Source organism: Mytilus galloprovincialis, chromosome 11 (assembly GCF_965363235.1).
Source record: "Mytilus galloprovincialis chromosome 11, xbMytGall1.hap1.1, whole genome shotgun sequence".
NCBI classification, from domain to species: Eukaryota; Metazoa; Mollusca; class Bivalvia; order Mytilida; family Mytilidae; genus Mytilus; species Mytilus galloprovincialis.
Window position 1 is genome coordinate 81,971,291 of NC_134848.1, and position 7,677 is coordinate 81,978,967.

Sequence of the window (7,677 nt, forward strand, 5' to 3'; positions counted from 1 at the left end):
ATATTTATCTCGAAACTATTAACCTATTTACACGTACATGTAACATTAGAATACCTACTTCAACTGTTGAATAACTTTATAATTACTAAAATTCAAAATTATGTACTTCTCCTTCCGTATGCTATGTTTATTTGTGTCAATTCTATCTTTCCATCAGGTCCATAGTGCACTTTTTTTGTCAGTCTAAGTGCACTAAGGAGGCCCTTTCAGTTTGCGATTTCTGTACCTACATGAAAATACCTAAAAGGACCTCCTCAGTTCACTAAGAAGAAACATTTGAAAAGAAGTCTATAATATTTGCGCAATTAAATGATTGTTTTATTGGCGCTAATGAATGTTGCAGTTTTTATGATAAAGTTATGCAAAAAAAGAATTCGCGTAATTAACTTGTGGTGCAAATTAATTCTTTTTTAGCCAAACTGGATATCGGACTTCAAAACATTGTGTATACACAAACAAAGCAAGATTTATCTTTTGCGCAGTCTAGCCGGAGAATACAAGTTTTTGCAATTTGTGAAGGATTTTAATTTTAGAATGTAATGAACAAGTAAGAAGATCGTTAAATCGGAAAATGAGCTATGCACGATGAAAGTTTGGTCCGTCGATAAAAATTTCATGGATTCACTTGATAATTGTAAAGTTTCAAGTCTTTAAAAATAACACCCATTTGTAGAACTGATTATTTCAATCCTTCAAATATGCATGTGTAGAATAATAATAAAAAAAATATATTATTAAGTCTCTTTCATATAGATACTGTAGATTTGTATTTGAACATCGATTGCAAACATAACGTTCAGTGAGAAATATTTTTAATGTATTCGTACAGAAAACAAATCAACTTCTTTCAGAATACAATTGATTGGTTATTGAAGTAAATGATTTGCGACAGAATCAGTGACACTTGGCCAGAAGCTTACCTCTAAAATAAAGAAATATAAAAAAAGTTAGAGTTATTTCAGATTATTGCAATTTTGTATATGTAACAGACCATTTTCCCTAATTAAAACTCAACATAACCTTTATTTTGCAATATGATTTCCTTGTCCCGCGTTACACTTTTAGTTTTGTGAAATTCTGAATACCGTAAAAAACATATCAATTTTATTACCAAACGATATAAAAGTTTGTCTAGAACAAGCAATTCATAATTGGGCGATGACGTAACGCCGATTTGTTTCTCTCGAAAAGACGGAAATATAAAAAAAAAAGGGATCAAGATGATACAAATTATGTGTCCCATGCAGGAAAGGTTGCCGTAATTTTTGTTAAATTGTCCCAAAAAAGGGAATTCCAGAGCAATCCCCATGTCGAAAGTAAATAATTCTTATACTAGTATTTTGTACAAAGATCACACTTTCGCCTCATGCAATAATCCGGAATTTTTTAAATAAATTCTTATTATTCGAGTTGAATAGCAATGTCCGACATTTTGTCCCCTTCAAACCAAATTAAACGTAGGGTTACGTTTTCTGTTTTTTCATGATGTTTATTTAATACAGTGCCATTCGCTACATAAAAAAAAAAATATAATGGATAAAAGTACAAAAAAATTATCTTTATTTTGATATTAAATTCCTATAAATTAAATGTAATATACGAGATATCAGATACAACTAAAATGTCCGATACAATGTCCCCACATACGATTTTGACGTTATTTAATAAAAATATACTTCTAACGTTCCGTCTAATTGTCATTATTGCGGTTTTCACAGACGATTTGGAATACGGCTATTTTATTTTGTTGCTTAATAAGAAAACTTTAAAATTAATGTTTTATGTTGAAGCCCTCCGATTCATAGAGAAGGGGTTGGGAGAGATTTTCTCGCGGAACTGAAGTGTTTTCCGGACTATAATAGTCGGATCCGCTATTATACAAATTAATAGAAAAAAAACAGCAATAATAATTGTTCCCGCTAATTCCCTTAAATATATTTGTATTTAATACTGTTTATAAAACGGAAGTATTAATTTTACTTAATTTTCGATGTTTACACTACGAAACAAAGATATTAAAAATATTTTTTAAAAATCGTATAGAACGGTCCTGGTTACAAGTTAACTTAGTTTTGAGCAGACCAGTCAAAAGTTAACTTGGGAACAGGTCTGCTTTTGATCGGATTTGTCAAAGCAAAAGTTAACTTAAGTTAACTTTGTGGCAAGACTGGTTTCGAAGTTAACTTATGTTAACTTTATGACAGGACTGGTTCCGAAGTAAACTTTATGACATGACTGGTTCCGAAGTTAACTTATATCAATAGCGGACCTGTTTCCAAGTTAACTTTTTGGCAGACATAAAAACAGTCCTAGGACCAAGTCCGCTTTTCAAGTTAACTAGATTTTGGTCCTAGGACTGGTCAGAGCAGTCATAAGTTCGGTCACAGGTTAACTTTTACCAGTCCAAATGACTGGTAATCAAGTTAACTTGCTGTACAGGTTAGGACTGCACCTATCTGTATAAGCCCCGCTTACTTACCGGAATTACTGTATTTCATCAACAACGTTACGTCACGACCATTTCAACGTAAAGTAATAATGGTCAAACTTTTATGAATTTAAACTTGTTATGTCTTCAAATTGGTTATTAATATACCATGTTTATCAAATTTAATTAATTAAGTCCATTTTCCCTTTCTAATTCCTTAATATGTCAATGTTTTACCGCCTGGACTACGCTCATAGGGAAATACCCCAAAATGGTACCCGAAGAGGAAAATTCCAAACACTTTTTTCTTTACATTTGTTGTTACATATATTTTTTCATTTATCGATTTCAGTATAAAGACATTATAAGTATAGTGTCATGAAACGAAACGGGAAATACTCGGTAGAACCTCGCATCTTACCGTTTTTAAGCCTCATACAAATACATTTCATATTTCAAGACACTATACGTATATTGTTTAACTATAAATGTTTATATCTATAGGGAAGGACACCGTTAATGATTGTGGAACATGACTACAAGAAGCATTGGTTAATGGACGATACAAAGGTGAGACTACAATTATGATTAAATCAAAAAGTATTTACGTCAGCAGATAGATTATACATACTAAATGCATGTGTCTGGTATGATGAAATTATTGGAATATTTATTTTCTTTAATTAACTTCATATTTAGCAACAGTCGGTAACAATTATATGTTATCGACCCAAAATATATCCACATTTTTAGAAAAAAAATCTCGTAGTATACATGTACCAATTGGATAATAAAATATCATAGAACGAAGTTTGTCTTTTGAAATGTTGTGTGTGATGTGTTGAGATAAGTTACAGGTCCTATTAAAGTTTCGAACTTGAAGTTTCTATTTATTTTGCTTTTATATTTCCGTCAACGTTTAGATATTTACCAATTTTAGAAACATATTTTGTAATAAAAACTATTCAATTGATTACGACTTCATATTAACGTGATGGGAGCAGTAAGAAAATGCATCTCTATTGTGCCAAATGAAAGTCTGAAATCTTAAAGGAAGTTGTTCTAGCTTTTAACTCGTATTAATGTTTCTTGTTTAGGGTAACACGTCTTTACACAATGCAATACACGTAGGAGATCAGAATGCTGTGACATATTTGATAAATCTAGTTGCCAATGTGGAGGCACGAACACCAAAATCAATAACATCAAAAATAAAGTTAACAGTATTACACCGCTGTGAGATATTGAACACTTACAAAACAAACCAATAACCTTAAACAAAAATTGTCAAATACAAAAATATACCCAGATAAATGAAATTAATATAATGTTAGGGACACCGTGAAAATGGAGAAAGGATATATCTTTGCCGCAATTGTATTTTTGTCTGTTTGATATTTAATTAATATTAAGATCCATTTTGATACATCTTGAGATCAATTAATTGGGCAATCGTGATGATCGACAGCAGGGTGTAAGAAAATCAGTTGTTCAACCTGTTAGTAAAATGCCCTTTGTTAAAATAAACTTTTATTTTTGTTTGTCTTTTGAAATATGTTGTGTATGATGTGTTAAGATAAGTTACAGGTCCTATTAAAGTTTCGAACTTGTAGTTTCTATTTATTTTGCTTATTCTTTCCTTCAACGTTTAGATATTAACCAATTTTAGTAACATATTTTGTAATAAAAACTATTCAATTGATTACGACTTCATATTAACGTGATTGGAGCAGTAACAAAATGCATCTCTATTGTGCCAAATAAAAGTCTGAAATCTTAAAGGAAGTTGTTCTAGCTTTTAACTCGTATTAATGTTTCTTGTTTAGGGTAACACGTCTTTACACAATGCAATACGCATAGGAGGTCATAATGCTGTGACACTTTTGATAAGTCTAGGTGCCAATGTGGAAGCTCAGAATAATGAGGTAAGTTGTTTTTAATTATTTTCTAAGCAAACCTGTATGTTTATATGTGTATGTTGAGGTTTTGTGCTTTGTTGTGTGTGTATGGGAATAGAAAGTTGAATGTATGTTTGTGTGTGTATGTGTACGTTGTGTGTGGGTGGGTGCATATATGGTTTAATATGTATTTACGGCAATATATATTAATACACTAAATCATCAAAAACTGATTTTGAAAGAAAGGAGGAATCGTTGATGTCAGATCTTGGTTGATTTTTCCTTTTCATCAGTTGAAATGTCTATTGTTGCTTTAATGTTTTGTGGTTATAAGTTTCCGTTAAGTAATTTTTTCCATCATGTATTTTCCTTTTATTTTTCGCCTATTATACCACGAGTTAAAACAAATCAACTGGATAACAGTCAGTTGGACAGTATTTATATTTGTACTAAGACGTCATATTATTCTCGTTTACTCGATTTGAAATAAAAAGTATTAATATTGTTATTGTTGTTGTTATTTTTTTTGGGGGGAGGAGGGTATTTTAACAAAGAGAGAACGATCTGGCTGTCGAACCATAGAATACTTCGTGATTATTTTTAATGTGAATTTAGGGTTATTAACTAAATTTGTTCAAATATTGTTGGGGTTGGCAATAGGGTTATGGTTGTCATAATCGTGACGTTCTCTTTTGTTCCAATTTAACATTCCATGTAAACTCATCGGTAAGTAAGTGTTTACGTATGGCTCATTCGTAGTTTCACGATCAGGTCCATAATGCGTCTCATTTTACTGTAAAACATGTGTACCAACTTGTATCAGCATGTGTCAGTTTCACATGTCTCTCGTTAATGATACATAAAACATGTGCCTTAAGTTCATTGTGTTTTTAAATGATTTCCATTCGCAAAATTCGCCGTTAATGTATCATGACATTTTAAAACTGTTAAAACATATAAAACGAATGTAGCGGCCAGCTGAAACCCGCCTCAAGGTGTGAGATTTGTTCGCCGTGTTGACTATACATTGATGGCCTAAGTCTATTTTTGTTTTTGCTTTTGGTCAGGTTGTTGTCTTTTTATAACAGTCCATACGGCCATTCTCAATATCATATATCATCTTATGTGCCCGTTTAGATAAAATATTGATAATATTTAAGCATATCAACGCATTCAGCTTGTATATTGGATCTGTATAAATTGTCTTATAACACTGGCACTGCTTGTTTTATTTTATAATAGAAAATGACTCCTCTCCATTTAGTCAGAGACTCAAACATTGCTAAAATATTAATCGAAAATGGAGCCGACGTTAACAGTAGAGATAGCAATGTGAGTATATATAACGTAGTAAGGAATGCGCAGTTTAAAAGATAACTTCATCGGATAGCTTTTATATAAAAAAAAAACATTTCGATGTATAGGTTATCGTAATGTTTAACACTAATGAAAGATGAAAGATTGTATGTACTTTAAAAGATCTTTGCATCTGTTAAGTATCCACATCTGACTCAAGCCACGTAGAATAGATAGTTTTACAATAATTTTGAAGCCCCGTTTTGATTGTTTATTGATATAATTGATGTTGATATGATGATTTTAAAGTAGTTTGCGTTGAGCACTTGGAAAAACTAGCAATATTCCGATGTTTGTAAGGACACGCATGTAGTATGTATAAAATACAGTGATGGAATATTCAGTTCTTCAACCTTGGTTGAAATTCCTGAGGAACTTAGAACAGACTTATGAATATCCAGGATTTCCTCTTGATAAAGTGTCGTCGGGGAACATGTTTAGTTTCCAAGTTAATTGTGAAAACTTATTCTTTATAAAGCAGTTAATGTAATAAGATTTACTCACAAACACGATGTTGTTTTGAGCTTTATTTGCGGGGATATCAACATATTTGTCATGAAGATAGGACAAGTTTTCTGCAACATTTGGGTCTATAAAGATTGATTTAGCACGGATATAAAAGACCACATTTTGTTTCTTAATTCTGAATTGTATCAACGACGTCACATCTTTAATCCATTCAGAAAGATAATATACTTTGCCTTTATCGGATTTAACCCATTGTCTGGCATAATAATCGACTGATTCTATCAGTATTTTGAAGTTGTGATTCCAATCAAATCCGTCAAATGCTGGCTTTTCTAAACTCTTTCCTCTGAAAAATCACATTGCAAGTCGTCCGCGTGTTTACAAAAAAACTGAGGTTCATGACAAAGTCTACACAAACGCTTCGCACTTATATACATCAGACATAGAAATAACCTTACTTGATATAATCAGAATCGACCTTATTGATGCAAGCTATACTTTAGTGTAGTATTAACATGGGTAATCATTATATTCGTGTTATTTTAGTCCTCATAATCCCTCGAATCAATTATTTTTTCACTCAAACACCAATGTCAAAAATGATATAAATGTGAGTATGAATTATGTATAAAAAAAAATGCTCGTCTAAGGTAGAGATACTTGAATGGGACAGGAATGACATCGAATACCTGTCAATTGATAGCATATAGATATAAGGAGATGTGGTATGAGTGGCAATGACATAACTCTCCTCCCAAGTCACAATTTGTAAGGGTAAATCAGTATAGGTAAAAAAAAAGTTTTCAATTCGGAGGTTTGGCTCACACCGAACAGAAAGCTATAACGGACCATTTTGATTGAATAGTCTAAAACCATTCCAACGGGAAAACCATCGGTCGAATCTTTACGAAAAAAACAGAAGATACATACTTATGAACCACATCAACAAACTACTGAACATTTTATTCCTGACTTGGGATAAATGCAAACAAACGCAGACGCTTAAACGTGTTTATATACAACAATCTTCATTCTTCTCTGAAACAATAGTGTCGCATCACAACAAAGATATACAGACTATAAAATATCAATTGGAATAGCTTAACTCAACCAAAAGACATATTAACACAATTGAAAATATACTGAACGAATAGAGTTGAACTATGATACCATGTTAATACAAAATCAATAAAATAAAAAATAAAGTTAACAGTAGTACACCGCTCTGAGATATTAAACATTTACAAAACAAACCAATAACCTTAAACAAATATCCGTCGAATACAAAAATATATGAAGGTAAATGAATGTAATCTACTGTTAGGTACACTGTTTAATTGGAGAAACTTTATATCTTTGCCGCAATCGTATTGCTTTCTGTTTGATATTATATTAATATTAAGATCCATTTTGATACATCTTGTGATCAATTTATTTGGCAATCGTGATGATTGTCAGAAGGGTGTAAGAACATCAGTAAATGCGCTTTGTTAACATATCCCTTTTATTTTTGTTGTCTTTTGGAAA